Source organism: Canis aureus, chromosome 9 (assembly GCF_053574225.1).
Source record: "Canis aureus isolate CA01 chromosome 9, VMU_Caureus_v.1.0, whole genome shotgun sequence".
In the NCBI taxonomy this organism is placed as follows: domain Eukaryota; kingdom Metazoa; phylum Chordata; class Mammalia; order Carnivora; family Canidae; genus Canis; species Canis aureus.
Genome location: NC_135619.1, coordinates 76,388,651 through 76,406,319, shown reverse-complemented (window position 1 = coordinate 76,406,319; position 17,669 = coordinate 76,388,651). Strand labels below are relative to the sequence as shown.

At 47.5% G+C, this 17,669-nt stretch overlaps 1 long non-coding RNA gene, 1 pseudogene and 1 gene segment (V, D, J or C); 2 read left to right on the top strand and 1 right to left on the bottom strand.

Annotated features, from left to right (window-relative positions):
- LOC144321260 (uncharacterized) overlaps positions 1–7,785 on the bottom strand; it is a 28,460-nt gene extending 20,675 nt beyond the window's left edge. Inside the window, exons 1-2 of one of the 2 annotated variants that reach the window (XR_013387007.1) lie at positions 7,619–7,785; positions 4,261–4,371 (exon numbers count right to left, since the gene is read on the bottom strand). This is a non-coding gene — a long non-coding RNA (uncharacterized LOC144321260). Of the gene's footprint in view, positions 1–4,260; positions 4,372–4,769; positions 4,931–7,618 lie in introns of those variants that run through there. The other variant, XR_013387008.1, reaches the window with a different exon arrangement.
- LOC144321264 (immunoglobulin gamma-1 heavy chain-like) overlaps positions 1–17,669 on the top strand; it is a 74,996-nt gene that overhangs the window by 53,853 nt on the left and 3,474 nt on the right.
- On the top strand, positions 4,186–6,270 carry LOC144321259 (T-complex protein 1 subunit beta-like; annotated as a pseudogene). The gene is made up of 2 exons (XR_013387006.1): positions 4,186–4,905; positions 5,092–6,270. The product of XR_013387006.1 is annotated as a T-complex protein 1 subunit beta-like (transcript).

The window sequence follows — 17,669 nt, the reverse complement described above, 5'->3', positions numbered from 1 at the left end:
CTTTGGTGAGGTTTATTCCTAGGTATCTTATGCTTTTGGGTGCAATTGTAAATGGGATTGACTCCTTAATTTCTCTTTCTTCAGTCTCATTGTTAGTGTATAGAAATGCCACTGACTTCTGGGCATTGATTTTGTATCCTGCCACGCTACCGAATTGCTGTATGAGTTCTAGCAATCTTGGGGTGGAGACTTTTGGGTTTTCTATGTAGAGTATCATGTCATCGTCGAAGAGGGAGAGTTTGACTTCTTCTTTGCCAATTTGAATGCCTTTAATGCACATAGATCAGTGGAACAGAATAGAGAATCCAGAAGTGGACCCTGAACTTTATGGGCAACTAATATTCGATAAAGGAGGAAAGACTATCCATTGGAAGAAAGACAGTCTCTTCAATAAATGGTGCTGGGAAAATTGGACATCCACATGCAGAAGAATGAAACTAGACCACTCTCTTTCACCATACACAAAGATAAACTCAAAATGGATGAAAGATCTAAATGTGAGACAAGATTCCATCAAAATCCTAGAGAAGAACACAGGCAACACCCTTTTTGAACTCGGCCATAGTAACTTCTTGCAAGATACATCCACGAAGGCAAAAGAAACAAAAGCAAAAATGAACTATTGGGACTTCATCAAGATAAGAAGCTTTTGCACAGCAAAGGATACAGTCAACAAAACTCAAAGACAACCTACAGAATGGGAGAAGATATTTGCAAATGACATATCAGATAAAGGGCTAGTTTCCAAGATCTATAAAGAACTTATTAAACTCAACACCAAAGAAACAAACAATCCAATCCTGTAATGGGCAAAAGACATGAACAGAAATCTCACAGAGGAAGACCTAGACATGGCCAAGATGCACATGAGAAAATGCTCCGCATCACTTGCCATCAGGGAAATACAAATCAAAACCACAGTGAGATACCACCTCACACCAGTGAGAATGGGGGAACATTAACAAGGCAGGAAACCACAGATGTTGGAGAGGATGTGGAAAAAGGGGAACCCTCTTGCACTGTTGGTGGGAATGTGAACTGGTGCAGCCACTCTGGAAAACTGTGTGGAGGTTCCTCAAAGAGTCAAAAATAGACCTGCCCCACGACCCAGCAATTGCACTGCTGGGGATTTACCTCAAAGACACAGATGCAATGAAACGCCAGGACACCCGCACCCCGATGTTTATATCAGCAATGTCCACAATAGCCAAACTGTGGAAGGAGCCTTGTGTCCATCAAAAGATGAATGGATAAGGAAGATGTGGTTTATGTATACAATGGAATATTCCTCAGCCATTAGAAATGACAAATACCCACCATTTGCTTCAACGTGGATGGAACTGGAGGGTATTATGCTGAGTGAAATAAATCAATCGGAGAAGGACAAACATTATATGTTCTCATTCATTTGGGGAATATAAATAATAGTGAAAGGGAATATAAGGGAAGGGAGAAGAAATGTGTGGGAAATATCAGAAAGGGAGACAGAACATAAAGACTCCTAACTCTGGGAATTGAACTAGAGGTGGTGGAAGGGGAGGAGGACGGGGGGTGGGGGTGAATGGGTGACGGGCACTGAGCGGACACTTGACGGGATGAGCACTGGGTGTTATTCTGTATGTTGGCAAATTGAACACCAATAAAAAATAAATTTAGTATAAAATAAATAAATAAATAAATAAATAAATAAATAAATAAATAATAGTGAAAGGGAATATAAGGGAAGGGAGAAGAAATGTGTGGGAAATATCAGAAAGGGAGACAGAACATAAAGACTCCTAACTCTGGGAAACGAACTAGGGGTGATAGAAGGGGAGGCGGGTGGGGGGTGGGAGTGAATGGGTGAAGAGCACTGAGGGTGGCACTTGATGGTATGAGCACTAAGTGTTATTCTGTATGTTGATAAATTGAACACCAATAAAAAATTAATTTATTAAGAAAAGTAAAAATAAAATAAAAAATAAAAAAAGAACAGGAAACAACAGATGTTGCGGAGGGTGTGGAGAACTGGAAACCCCCTCGCATTGTTGGTGGGAATGTAAGATCCTAGAGCTACTCTGGGAAACTGTGTGGAGTTTTCTCAAAGAGTTAAAAACACGGCTACCCTATGACCCAGCAATTGCACTGCTTGGCATTTACCCCGAGGATATAGATGCAGTGAAATGCCAGGAAACCTTTGCCCCAATTTCATAGCAGCAATTTCCACAATAGCCAAACTGTGGAATGACCACGATGTCCTTTGAAGATGCCTGGATAAGAAGATGTGGTCCATATATACCATGGAATAGTCCTCAGCCCTCAGAAAGGATGACGATCCACCGTTTGCTTCGAGGTGGATGGAATCGAAGGGTATTATAGTGAAGTAAGTCCATGAGACAAGGAGAATCATCATATGTGTTTACTCTTACGAGGAATATAAGAAATAGTGAAAGGGACTATAAGGAAAAGGAGGGGAAGTGAGTGGGAAAAATTAGAGAGGGAGACAAACCATGACAGACCTCTAACCCTGGGGAATGAACAAAGTGTAGTGGAAGGGGAGGTGGGCGGGGGTTTGGGATAACTGGGTGATGGGTACTGAAGAGGGCACTTGAAGGATTGAGCACTGGGTGTTATACTATGCGTTTGCGAATTGAACTTCAATAAAAACAAACTAAATAAATAAATAAATAAATAAATAAATAAATAAATAAATAAATAATAAGATGTGGTTTATGTATACAATGGAATATTACTAAGCCATTAGAAATGACAAATACCATTTGCTTCAATGTGGATGGAACCGGAGGGTATTATGCTGAGTGAAGTAAGTCAATCGGAGAAGGACAAACATTGTATGTTCTCATTCATTTGGGGAATATAAATAATAGTGAAAGGGAATATAAAGGAAGGGAGAAGAAATGTGTGGGAAATATCAGAAAAGGAGACAGAACATAAAGACTCCTAACTCTGGGAAATGAACTAGGGGTGGTGGAAGGGGAGGACGGTGGGGGGTGGGGGTGAATGGGTGACGGGCACTGAGTGGGGCACTTGACGGGATGAACACTAGGTGTTATTCTCTATGTTGGCAAATTGAACACCAATAAAAAATAAATTTATTATAGAAAAAAATGGAAATATCAGAAAGGGGGACAGAACATAAAGACTCCTAACTCTGGTAAACAAACTAGGGGTGGTGGAAGGGGAGGAGGGTTGGGGTTGGAGGTGAATAGATCATTGGCATTGAGGGCGGCACTTGACCGGATGAGCACTGGGTGTTATTCTGTATGTTGGAAAATTGAACCCCATAAAAATAAATTTATTATTTAAAAAATAATGTCATCCATAGCTACTAAGTTGTACATGAGTTGAATATTTTTAATATATTTTAATGAGTGTGTTTTCAAGATTTTTATAAAAAAACACTCGTAAAGCAATCAATGTGATTGATCATATCAGCAAGAGAAAAAAAATAACCATATGATCCTCTCAATATATGCAGAGAAAGCATTTGACAAAATACACCATCCATTCCTGATCAAAACTCTTCAGAGTGTAGGGATAGACAAAACATTCCTCAGCATCTTAAAAGCCATCTAAGTAAAGCCTACAGAAAATATCATTTTCATAGGGAAACAGTGGGAGGCTTTCCCCTAAAATCAGGAACAAGACAAGGATATCCACTCTCACCACTGCTATTCAACATAGTAGTAGAAGTCCTAGCATCAGAAATCAGACAAGAAAAAGAAATAAAAGGCATTCAAATGGGCAAAGAAGAAGTCAAACTCTCCCTCTTCACAGATGACATGATACTCTACATAGAAAACCCAAAAGCCTCTACCCAAGATTGCTAGAACTCATACAGCAATTTGGCAGTGTGGCAGGATACAAAAGCAATGCCCAGAAGTCAGTGGCATTTCTAGACACTAACAATGAGACTGAAGAAAGAGAAATTAAGGAGTCAATCCCATTTACAATTGCATGCAAAAGCATAAGATACCTAGGAATAAACCTCACCAAAGAGGTAAAGGATCTATACCCTAAAACTACAGAACACTTCTGAAAGAAATTGAGGAAGACACAAAGAGATGGAAAAATATTCCATGCTCATAGATTGGCAGAATTAATATTGTGAAAATGTCAATGTTACCCAGGGCAATTTACACGTTTAATGCAATCCCTATCAAAATAACATGTACTTTGCCCTCCGGTTCTGGGCGTGAGCTGTGAGGGGTGAGCGCATGTGCTGAAGCTGCGGAACCATGCCGTCCCTTTCCCTCTCACCTGTGAACATCTTCAAGGCTGGAGCTGATGAAGACAGAGTGGAGATGGCTCGGCTGTCGTCTTTTATTCGTGCCATTGCTATTGGAGACTTGGTGAAGAGCACCCTAGGACCTAAGGGCATGGATAAAATTCTATGAAGCAGTGGACGAGATGCTTCTCTTATGGTAACCAATGATGGTGCAACTATTCTAAAAAACATCGGTGTGGACAATCCAGCAGCTAAAGTTTTAGTTGATATGTCAAGGGTTCAAGATGATGAAGTTGGTGATGGTACTACCTCTGTTACTGTGCTAGCAGCAGAATTTCTAAGGGAAGCGGAAACTTTGCAAAAAAGATTCACCCATAGACCATCATTGTGGGTTGGAGAGAAGCTACAAAGGCAGCAAGACAGGCTCTGTTGAATTCTTAAGTTGATCTTCTGATGAAGTTAAGTTCCGTCAAGATTTAATGAACATTGCAGGAACAACATTGTCCTCAAAACTTCTTACTCATCATAAAGACCACTTTACTCAGTTAGCCGTAGAAGCTGTTCTCAGACTGAAAGGCTCTGGTAATCTGGAGGCAATTCATGTCATCAAGAAGCAAGGAGGAAGTCTGACAGATTCCTATTTAGATGAAGGCTTTCTGTTGGATAAAAAAATTGGAGTAGGGATCCCTGGGTGGCGCAGCAGTTTGGCGCCTGCCTTTGGCCCAGGGCGTGATCCCAGAGACCCGGGATCAAATCCTACATTGGGCTCCTGGTGCATGAAGCCTGCTTCTCCCTCTGCCTGTGTCTCTGTGCCTCTCTCTGTGTGTGACTATCATAAATAAATAAAAATTAAAAAATTGGAGTAAATCAACCAAAGCGAATTGAAAATGCTAAAATTCTCATTGCGAATACTGGTATGGATACAGACAAAATAAAGATATTTGGTTCCAGGGTAAGAGTTGATTCTACAGCAAAAGTTGCTGAAATAGAACATGCCGAAAAGGAAAAAATGAAGGAGAAAGTTGAACATATTCTTAAGCATGGGATAAATTGCTTTATTAATAGGCAGTTAATTTACAATTATCCTGAACAGCTCTTTGGTGCTGCTGGTGTTATGGCTATCAAACATACAGATTTGGCAGGTGTGGAATGCCTAGCTCTTGTTACAGGTGGTGAAATTGCATCTACCTTTGACCACCCAGAACTAGTGAAGTTTGGAAGTTGCAAGCTTATTGAGGAAGTCATGATTGGAGAAAATAAACTTATCCACTTTTCTGGGGTAGCCCTTGGTGAAGCTTGTATCATTGTTTTGTGTGGTGCCACTCAACAAATTTCAGATGAAGCAGAAAGATCTTTGCATGATGCTCTTTGTGTTCTTGCCCAAACTGTGAGGGATTCTAGAACAGTGTATGGAGGAGGCTGTTCTGAGATGCTGATGGCTCATGCTGTGACACAGCTTGCAGGTAGAACACCAGGCAAAGAAGCTGTTGCGATGGAGTCTTATGCTAAAGCACTGAGAATGTTGCCAACTATCATAGCTGATAACGCAGGCTGTGACAGTGCAGACCTGGTGGCCCAGCTGGGAGCTGCCCACAGTGAAGGCAACACAACTGCTGGCCTAGATATGAAGGAAGGTACCATCTGAGATATGGCAGTACTGGGTATAACAGAAAGTTTCCAAGTGAAGCTACAACTTCTTTTGAGTGCAGCTGAAGCAACAGAGGTGATTCTGCATGTGGACAACATTATCAAAGCAGCACCAAGGAAACGTATCCCTGATCAACACCCCTGTTAAACATTCCCATGTGCTGTTGAGCTCTGAACCAGTTAGTTCATAGCAAAGTTGTGTTTGAAAGACTTCGGCCTCTCAAAGAAGACTGTGGAATCGAAGTTTATCTGTGGCTCTTATATCCTTAAGTTTGGACATATAACTGACCTTCTATTTTAACATGGGTCTAATTTATTTGCTGTTTCATTTTCCATAAGATTCAGATTATTTAAAAGTTTGTTTCTCATACTGTGCATCAAAATAAAAATTTGAACGATTAAAAAAATTAACATGGACTATCTTCAGAGAGTTGGAACAAATTACTTTAAGATTTGTGTGGAATCAGAAAAGACCCTGAATAGCCAAGGGAATATTAAAAAAGAAAACCATATCTGGGGGTATCATAATGCAAGATTTCAGGTTGTACTACAAAGCTGTGGTCATCAAGACAGTGTGGTACTGGCACAAAAACAGACACATAGATCAATGTAACAGAATAGAGAATCCAGAAATGGACCCTCAACCTTATGGTCAATTAATATTTGACAAAGCAGGAAAGACTATCCACTGGAAAAAAGACAGTCTCTTCAATAAATGGTGATGGGAAAATTGGACATTCACATGCAGAAGAATGAAACTAGACCACTCCCTCGCACCACACACAAAGATAAACTCAAAATGGATGAAAGATCTAAATGTGAGACAAGATTCCATCAAAATCCTAGAGGAGAACACAGAAAACACCCTTTTTGAACTTGGCTACAGTAACTTCTTGCAATATCCATCCATGAAGGCAAGAGAAACAAAAGCAAAATAAACTATTGGGACTTCATCAAGATAAGAAGCTTTTGCACAGCAAAAGAAACAGTCAACAAAACTAAAAGACGACCTACAGAATGGGAGAAGATATTTGCAAATGACGTATCAGATAAAGAACTAGTATCCAAGATCTATAAAGAGCTTATTAAACTCAACACCAAGAAGCAAACAATCCAATCATGGTATGGGCAAATTAGTAACGAAAAATACCCACCATTTGCTTCGACGTGGATGGAACTGGAGGGTATTATGCTGAGTGAAATAAGTCAATCGGAAAAGGACAAACATTATATGGTCTCATTCATTTGGGGAATATAAATAATAGTGAAAGGGAATAAAGGGGAAGGGAGAAAATGAGTGGGAAATATCAGAAAGGGAGGCAGAACATAGAGACTCCTAACTCTGGGAAATGAACTAGGGGTGGTGGAAGGAGAGGTGGGCGGGGGGTGGGGGTGACTGGATGATGGGCACTGAGGTGGACACTTGATGGGATGAACACTGGGTGTTATTCTATATGTTAGCAAATTGAACACCAATAAAAAATAAATTTATAAATAAACAAACCTCCCCAAAAACAAGAGTTCAGGGCCAGATGTCTTCCCAGGGGAATTCTCCCAAACATTTAAAGAAGAAATAACACTTATTCTTCTGAAGCTGTTTCAAAACCCAGAAATGGAAGTTAAACTTCCAAATTCATTCTATGAGGTCAAAGTTGCCTTGACCCCAACACCTGAAAAAGACCCCACCAAAATGGAGAATTGCAGACCAATATCCCTCACGTATATAAATGCCAAAATACTCACCAAGATACTAGCCAATAGACTCCAACAGTACATTAAAAGGATTATTCAGCACGACCAATTGGGATTTATTCCTGGAATGCAAGATTGGTTCAACATCTGCAAATCAATCAATATGAAAAATCACATCAATAAAAGAAAAGAACCATATGATCCTCTCAATGGATGCATTAAAAAATTGACAAAATAGAATATCCTTTCTAGAGTAAAACTTTTGAAAGTGGAGGTATAGAAGGAACATTCCTCGATATCATAAAATCCATCTATTAAAAGACCACAGCAAATATTCTTTATATATATTTTTATTGGAGTTTGATTCACCTACATATAGTATAACACTCAGTGCTCATCCCATCAAGTGCCCCCCTCAGTGCCTGCCACCCAGTCATCCTCACCCCCTGCCCTCCTCCCCTTCTATCACCCCTAGTTCATTTCCTAGAGTTAGGAGTCTTCCATGTTCTATCTCCCTTTCTGATATTTCCTACCCATTTCTTCTTCCTTCACCTTTATTCCCTTTCACTATTATTTATATTCCCCAAATGAATGAGACCATATAATGTTTGTCCTTCTCCAATTGACTTATTTCACTCAGCATAATATCCTCCAGTCCCATCCACGTTGAAGCAAATGGTGGGCATTTGTCATTTCTAGAGGCTGAGTAATATTCCATTGTATACATAAAGCACATCAAAAGACACTTCTTTAAAAATAAAAGATGAGTTACAACCTTGGAAAATACATTTGGCAAAGGAATGTTTTCAGTAGTAAACAAATAGTTCATGGAAAGCAAGAAAAGACAAGAATGTTGAAAACAAGGCCAAGGGATTCCTGGGTGACTTAGGGGTTTAGTGCCTGCTTTTGGCTCAGGGTGTGACCCTGGGGTCCTGGGATCAAGTCCTACATTGGGCTCCGCGCATGGAGTCTTCTTCTCCCTCTGCCTGTGTCTCTGTCTCTGTCTGTGTGTGTGTGTGATGAACAAGTAAATAAAATATTTTTTAAAAAAGAAAGAGAAAGAAAGAAAGAAGAAAGAAAGAAAGAAAGAAAGAAAGAAAGAAAGAAAGAAAGAAAGAAAGAAAGAAAGAAAACAAGGCCAAAAGGCATAAGTGGACATGTTGGAGAAGAGAAATACATAAAGCCAATAGTCATATAAAAAAGAAGTCAGCTTCACCAGCAATGAGAGGAAATTCAACTCAAGAGCAGAATGTTGGCAAATTGAACACCAATAAAAAATAAATTTATTATTAAAAAAGAATGTATGTTGGCAAATTGAACACAAATAAAAAATAAATTTAGTGAAAGGGAATATAAGGGGAAGGAGAAGAAATGTGTGGGAAATATCAGAAAGGGATACAGAACATAAAGACTCCTAACTCTGGGAAATGAACTAGGGGTGATGGAAGGGGAGGAGGGCGGGGGGTGGGGGTGAATGGGTGATGGGTACTGAGGGGGGCACTTGAAGGGATGAGTACTGGGTGTTATTCTGTATGTTGGTAAATTGAACACCAATAAAAAATAAATTTATTATTAAAAAATAATAAAAAATAAAGGGTTAAAATAAATAAATAAATAAATAAATAAATAAATAAATAAATAAATAATAAATAAATTTATTATAAAAAAAAGAATGAGATATCACCTTAGCAAAGTAATGTCAGCAAACATGAAGAAGTCTGACCAAACCAAGTGTTAGGATGTGGATCTACAGCAGATTTCATGCATGAGTTACTGTTGGAAAATCAAACTGAAAAAGTCACTTTGGGAACCAGTTTATCATTGCCTCCAACTATCCAGAGTCCATACTCCATCATCAAGCAGTGTCAACCCTAGATACATACTGGAGAGCCCAGAAAACACCTATAATAAGCCAGTTTTATGGGAACCCATTCATGATGGGTGCCATGATGAATGCAGGATCACTATGTGTGATAGGGAATGCAGGATGTCAGGCATTGAACTCTGCAGAAGTGTGGGAAAAGCTGGGAAAGTCCAGTTTTGGAGGGTTCACTGTGCACTCAGAGAAAACTCCCCAACCAGAGACCCTGAAGTGGATCCACCGATGAGGGTTATAGAAGGCTCCTGCCACTACAACTGGCAGAGGGTTTAAAGGTACTGTTGTTCATCAGGGCAGGCAGTTTGGGTAATGGAAGAAGAGCTACATAAAGAACGGGGAGAGAAGAAATTTCTGGGAAGATGGCAGAGTAGGAAGCACCAGAAATCTATGTCTCCACGTAGACAACAACTGTTCCCACAGAATCTGTATGATTTTGGAACTATGGAGTCTGCTGAAAGCTTGCAACTTCTAAGAGAAGTCCTGGATAGTAAATGTGCCTAAGTTTGGTCAATTTTAGCTCTTACTTAGCACAGTAGCAGCTACCCAGATCCCAGATCCCAGATCCCAGCCCCCAGCCCCCAGCCCCGTGTCAGGCAGCTGTGCACACGTGCCTGGAGTGGTCTGCACAGAGCTTACAAGAGTCAGAGTATGCCAAAAGGACTCTTTCCTCCAAAAAGAAGGGATCAATTCTCTGGTCAGACTGTAGACAAGAAGAAGGAAGCCAATGTTGCACGTCCCTTCCTCTTCTGGTTGAAATGATATCCAGGGAGCAAGGGTAAGCACTTTTGTTTGCTCACTTTACTTCTCTCTTTTTCACTTTTTGGGAAGCAGATATCAAAGAGTAAGATATTCAAAAGCAAGCACATATACCTGTATATTAAGAAAGTGACTGCATATGCCAAGCAAAGCCTTAGATTCAGAAGAGACTTCAGAAGACATTAGGTTTACACCTCATGGTGACACTTAACACAGAGAGAGCCTACAACAAAGAGGAAAAAATAAACAATAACAACACAAAAATAACCTCAAGGAAGAAGAATCTGACTTCTGGAGTTAACACGATAAATCCAAATGTCCAATATTCAACAACAACAAGATCACAAGGCATAGAAATAAACAGGAAAGTATGGCTGACTTGAAAGAAAACAAAATCAACAGGAACAGTCCCCAGAAAACACTGATGGTGAACCTACTAAAGATTTAAAACAACCACCTTAAAGATACTCAAAGAACTATAGGCGGATGTGGAGAAATTCAAGAAAATGATGTATGAACAAAATGCAAATATCAATAAAGAAATAGAAAATCTAAAAAGGGAATAAAGGGGGAAGGAGAAAAAATGAGTGGGAAATATCAGAAAGGGAGACAGAACATGAGAGACTTCTAACTCTGGGAAATGAACAAGGGGTGGTGAAAAGGGAGGTCGCCAGGGATGGGGGTGATTGGATGATGGGCACTGAGGGGGGAACTTGATAGGATAAGCACTGAGTGTTATGCTATATGTTGGCAAATTTAACTCCACAAAAAAAAAATCTAAAAAGAAACCAAGAATAAATTTGGGATGTCAGCGATCCCTGGGTGGCGCAGCGGTTTGGCGCCTGCCTTTGGCCCAGGGCGCGATCCTGGAGACCCGGGATCGAATCCCACGTCGGGCTCCCAGTGCATGGAGCCTGCTTCTCCCTCTGCTTGTATCTCTGCCTCTGTCTCTCTCTCTGTGTGACTATCATAAATAAATTTAAAAAATTAAAAAAAAATTGGGATGTGAAAAGTACAGTAACTGAAATGAATAATTCACTAGATAGATTCAAAGCAGATTTTACTTCTTTTTTCTTTTTTTTTACATATTTTTTATTTTTTATAAATTTATTTTTTATTGGTGTTCAATTTGAAACATATAGAATAACACCCAGTGCTCATCCCATTTTATATTCATCAAATGAATGAGACCATATATAAATGCCTTTTGTTCAGTTAAAAAATAAAAATATTTAAAAATAAATAAATTAAAATAAAATAAAATAAAATATAAAAATATATTTTTTAAAAAAGCAGATTTTAGCAATGATTCCTTGAGAAGAGTCAATGAACCAGAAAATGGGACAATTGAATGAACAAATCTGAGGAACAGAATGAAAAAAGATTGAATAAAAGTGAATAGGCCTATGAGATGCCATCAAGTGGATCTGCATACTGTTTGTGGGAGTCCCAGAAAAAAAAGGCAGAAAAAAGCAGAGAGACTATTTGAAGAAATAAGGACTGACAAATTCTGACATTTGATGAAAGACATGAATATAAACATCCAAAAGCTCAATTAACTCGAATCAAGATGAACTAAGAGCCTTAGTGCCAAGTACTCAGGGTAGAAAAGTACACATAGTCCATGACTTTAAGATACATGAGACCATAGGATGATGGACAGGACTTGAAGGTCTACAAGTCACTCACTGCCCACATGGAGGGCCATCAGCCCGTGTCACCCACGACGCCATCTAGCACCAGCGACTTCCCTGCCGAGCTGCTTTCTCCTCCCCGTCCCTGCTTCTGTAACCCTATAACCAGAAGACCGTGCTCTTTCAGAACAGGTTCAGGCCATAGGTGAGAGAGCAGAAAGGAGTTTCCACATGGCCCAGAGCCTGACCGGGTGCCCAGGTTCGCTGTGATTGACAGCTAGCATGGGGGTGCTCTGGTGGGTAGGCACGAGGAGCCAGTGCTAGTACATCCCACTGAGGTCAAGGGCATGGCAGACGTGGTGCTCACCGCCCCTGCAGGCCCGTCCCGGAGCCCTGGCCCAGGCAGCTGTGCCCCGCGTCCCCCATGCAGGCCCTATCCATGGTGCTGCCTGGTCAGCTCTGCTCTGCCAGCTGCTATCCCCGGGCTCCCCCACCACAGTCCCTGCACAATTCCTTCCTTCCACACAAGAGCCCTTCTGCTCACCTGCTCCTTCCTCGTTCAACCCCAATGCCCAGGCCACCAACCCTTTCACTGTTGTAGTCGCCCTGCCTTCCTAAAGACGTGAGCTGGAATGGGACAGCATGGAGCCTTCTCCAGCTGCCCCCTCCCTTGGCACACAGGGCCAGTGTGGGGCCCACACGTGCGCACGGGCCGACTCCAGGGTGGGACTCAAGGGGTGCAGGTGTGTTGGGGGCTTGACCATGAAAGCCCTGATGCAATTCACACATGATTCCTGCCTAAAAGCCTTGTGCAGTTTGTGTGGACACCCTGGATGGGGCTGCAGCACAGGATCAGGGTGGGCAGCCAAGGCCTCCACTCTTCAGACATGTGGGGGCCCCCTGATGGCAACCACACAGGCTCCCAGAGCAGGGACATGTGGGGGTAGGTCAGGCCAGCCCACAAGGCTCCCAGCTCAGCTCCAGAGGCCAAAGGGAGACCAGCTGAGGCTGCAACATGGCCTGGGCTGGCTGTGGGGGCCCAGATAGGTCGTCCTCCAAACGCCCCATGTTAGGTTAAATTATTTCAACCTGCCACCCTGGGTGGAGACAGGGCAGATGGCATTCTCCTGGGAGGACAGGACAAATCCCAGGGCTACAGCCACACTGCTCGCTGGTCAGGGCACAGAGAGGAGCCCACCAGGGTTGGGGTCCCTGAGGACCCAGGGAGGGCCGGTGTCTCTGGGCTGGAGGGACCAGGCTGCAGGCATTTCCTGAACAAACAACAGCACATGGGGCTGACCTGGGCCTCCTGGGCTAACCTCTAGGGACCCTGGGTATCTAACATACTCCACCCACACACACTAACATGAGCAGTCCTTGGCTCTGTGTGGACTTCCCCCAGACCCTGTAAGACAGAAACCACCCAGAAGAAAAGGGAACTTTGGGATGCAGGCCAGACCATTTGGTTTCGAAGCTATGTTAATATTTCCAGGGCTGCTGGGACCTAGGAAGGAGGGCTGTGGGCACAGAGCTCAGCCACAGAGCCCTGGGGCGGGGGGGAGGTTGTCAGGGCAGGGATGGGGCAGGCTGCAGGGGGACTGAGGCTGCAGGAAAGCCATGGCCACAGCCTGGACCGAGATGAGTGGAGTGTGCCCGGAGCCAGGACAGAGGGAGAGAGGTGGGGCAGCAGAACCAGCCACAGGACCTGAGGAGACACCAGGCCCTCAGGACCCATGGAGGCAGCAGCAGCTGAGCCGGCAACGGAGAAGGCAGGCCGCCCGTGGGCCTACATGACATCCCAGGAACACATCGGTTGAGTGCGATGGGACAAGCACACCTAGCCAACATGGGTGGATGCATGACACACTGATGGCTGGGGGAAGGACCTGGACCATCAAGTAACATGACGGGCCTGGTGGGCAGGAGCCTGATGGCTGCCCTTCATCACACCTGCAGGGGTCCAGGCCTAGACTGCATGAGCCACTGAAGGAGCAATGTCTAGATGGACAGGTGGGTCCCAGGTGAGGATGTGGGGGGGGCTACTCACCAGAGGAGAGGAAGACACCCCAGGGAGCCCGGGGCCTGTCCAGGTTAAGGAAGCAGCTCAAGCCCCCGGGAGGGTCACAGATGAGGGCCAAGCAGCCCTGAGCTGCATCAGATGAGCAGAGGTGAGTTGAAGTGGAGCAGGGGGACCAGCATAGGCTTGTGGGACCCAGAGCCCAGGTCAGCAGAGGGGCTGAGGGGTGGATCCACATGGATGGGAGCCCAGGGCTGAGGGCAGGATCCAATCCGGGACACAGGGTGGGGGGTGGGACGCAGGGCAGGGGCAGACCTGGAGCACACAGAGACTGGGGTGCAGCTGACAGAGCTCTGGGGACAGATCCCAGGACAGGAGGGTGGGGGATGCAGTGTCCAGGAGATCCTGGGACCAGGAGAGAGCAGCCATAGGTGAGCAGGAGCCACGGGGGGCAGCATGAGCAGAGGGTTGCCTATGGATCCCAGGGAGCAGGGAAGCTGGTTTAAGGGAGCAGGGGCAGGTGGGGGAGTAGGAGGGGCAGGGGTCACCCCATGAAGACACGGTGCAAGAGGAGCTGGTGCAGGTGACCAGGGCAGGTGGGGAAGCAGGAGGGGCAGGAGTTACCCCAGGAGCTCAAGGAGCAGGGGGGCTGGTGTAAGGGAGCAGGGACAGGTGGGGGGAAGTAGGAGGGGCAGGGGTCACCCCGGAGCTCAGGGGCAGAGGAGCTGGTGCAGGTGAGCAGGACAGGTGGGGAAGCAGGAGGGGTAGGGGTCACCCCGGGAGCTCAGGGTGCAGGGGAGCTGGTATAGGGGATCAGGGGCAGGTGGGGGAGTAGGAGGGGAAGGGGTCACCCCAGGAGGACAGGGGCAGGGGAGCAGGTGCAGGTGAGCAGAGCAGGGGGGAGAGCAGGAGGTGCAGGGGTCACCCCAGGAGCTCAGGGAGCAGGGGGCTGGTGTAGGGCGCAGGGGCAGGTTGGTGAGCAGGAGGTGCAGGAGTCACCCCAGGAGCTCAAGGAGCAGGGAGGTTGGTGTAGGGAAGCAGGGGCAGGTGGGGGAATAGGAGGGACAGAGGTCACCCCAGGAGCTCAGAGTGCAGGGGAGCTGGGGCAGGGGAGCAGAGCAGGTGAGAGAGCTAGAGGGGCAGGGGTCAGAACAGGAGCTCAGGGAGCAGAGGGGCTGGTGCAGGGGAGCAGAACAGGTGGGAGAGAAGGAGGGGCAGGGGTCAGCCCAGTAGCTCAGTGTGCAGGGGAGCTGGTGTAGGGGAGCAGGGGCGGGTTGGAGAGCAGGAAGTGCAGGTGTCACCCCAGAAGCTCAGGGAGCAGGGGGGCTGGTGCAGGGGAGCAGAGCAGGTGGGAGAGCCGGAGGGTCAGGGGTCAGCCTAGGAGCTCAGGGAGCAGGGGGGCTGGTGCAGGGGAGCAGAGCAAGTGGGAGAGCAGGAGGTGCAGGGGTCAGCCCAGGAGCTCAGGGAGCAGGGGGGGTGCTGGTTTAGGGCACAGGGGCAGGTTGGGGAGCAGGAGGTGCAGGGGTCACCCCAGGAGCTCAGGGAGCAGGGAGGTTGGTGTAGGGGAGCAAAGGCAGGTGGGAGAATAGGAGGGACAGTGGTCACACCAGGAACTCAGGGTGCAGGGGAGCTGGTGCAGGGGAGCAGAGCAGGTGGGAGAACAGGAGGGGCAGGTGTCATCCCAGGAGCTCAGGGAGCAGGGGGGCTGGTGTAGGGTGCAGGGGCAGGTTGGGGAGCAGTGGGTGCAGGGGTCACACCAGGAGCTCAGGGAGCAGGGAGGTTGGTGTAGGGGAGCAGGCACAGGTGGAGGACTAGGAGGGGCAGGGGTCAGCCCAGGAGCTCAGGGAGCAGGGGGGCTGGTGTAGGGCGCAGGGGCAGGTTGGGGAGCAGTGGGTGCAGGGGTCACACCAGGAGCTCAGGGAGCAGGGGGGCTGGTCTAGGGCTCAGGGGCAGGTTGGAGAGCGGGTTGCAGGGATCACACCAGGAGCTCAGTGAGCAGGGAAGTTGGTGTAGGGGAGCAGGGGCAGGTGGGGGAGCAGGAGGTGCAGAGGTCACCCCAGGAGCTCAGGGAGCAGGGAGGTTGGTGTAGAGGAGCAGGCACAGGTGGAGGAGTAGGAGGAACAGGGGGCACCCCAGGAGCTCAGGGTTCAGGGGAGCTGGTGCAAGGGAGCAGAGCAGGTGGGAGAGCAAGAGGGGCAGGGTTCACCCCAGGAGCTCAGGGAGCAGATGGGCTGGTGCTGGGGAGCAGAGCAGGTGGGAGAGCAGGAGGGGCAGGGGTCACCCCAGGAGTTCAGGGTGCAGGGGAGGTGGTGTAGGGGAGCAGGGGCAGGTTGGGGAGCAGGAGGTGCAGAGGTCACCCCAGGAGCCCAGGGGGCAGGGGAGCTGGTGCAGGTGAGCAGGGAAGGTTGGGGAACAGGAGAGGTAGGGGTCACCCAGCTCAGGGAGCAGCACACCTGAGGAGGTGAAGGGGCTGGTCAGGGAGCAGGGGAGACAAGTGTCACCCCAGGAGTCCAGGGAGGGAGCTGGGGAGCTGGTGCAAGAGACAGGGGTAGGTGGGGGAACAGGAGGGACAGGGATCACCCCAAGAGCTTATGGATCAGGGTGTGAGGAGGCGAAGGGGCAGGTGGGGAAGCAGGAGGGACAGTGGTCACCACAGAAGCCAGGGAGCAGGCTAGTTGAGGAGATTAAGGGGCAGATGGGGAAGCAGTAGGGACAAGGGTCACCCCAGGAGCTCAGGGAGCAGTGGAGCCAGTGCAGGGGAGTTGGTGCAAGTGAGCAGGGGAGGTGGGGAACAGGAGGGGCAGGGGTCACGCCAGGAGCTGAGGGAGCAGGGGAGCTGGAACAGGGGAGCAGGGGCAGGTGGGAGAGCAGGAGAGGCAGGGGCCAAACCCTAGGAGCCCAGGAAGCAAGGAGCTGCTGCAGGTGAGCAGGGCATGTGGGGGAACAACAGGGGCAGGCATCATCCCAAGAGCCCAGGCAGCAGAGGAGCTGGTGCAGGGGAACAGAGCAGGTGCGAGAGCAGGAGGGGCAAGGGTGACCCCAGGAGCTCAGTGCGCAGGGGAGCTGGAGTAGGGGAGAGGGGCTGGTGGGGGAGCAGGAGAGCCAGGGGTTACCCCAGGATCCCAGGGAGCAGGGGAGCTGGTGTAGGGGTGCTGGTGTAAGTGAGCAGAGTAGGTGGGGAACCGGAGGTGCAGGGTTCATCCAGGAGTACAGGGAGTGGGTAGCTCATGCTGGGGAGCAGGGGCAGGTGGGTGAGCAGAAGGGGCAGAGGACACCCCAGGAGCGAAGGGAGCAGGGGAGCAGGTGCAGGTTAGCAGGGCAGGTAGGGGAGCAGGAGGGGCAGGAGTCACCCCAGGATCGCAGGAAGCAAGGAGATGCTGCAGGTGAGCAGGGTCAGATGGGGAACAGGAGGGGCAGGGGTCACCCAGGATCTCAGTGCTCAGGAGAGCTGGTGCTGGGGAGCAGGGGCAGGATGGGGAGCAGTAGGGGCAAGGATCATGCCAGGAGATCAGGGAGCAGAGGAGGTAGTGCAGGTAAGCAGGGCAGGTGGGAGAGCAGGAGGTGCAGGAGTCACCCTAGGAGCTCATGGTGCAGGGGAGCTGAAGCAGGGAAGCAGGGACAGGTGGGAGAGCAGGAGGGACAGGGGTAAGTCACCCCAGGAGCCCAAGGAGCAGGGGAGTAGAGGAGATGAACTGGCAAGTGGGGGAGCATGAGGGACTGGGGTCACCCCAAGAGACCAGGGAGCAGGGGAGCTGGTGCAGGAGAGCAGGGGTCGGTGAAGGAGCAGGCAGGGCAGGGTCACCCCAAAGCTCAGCG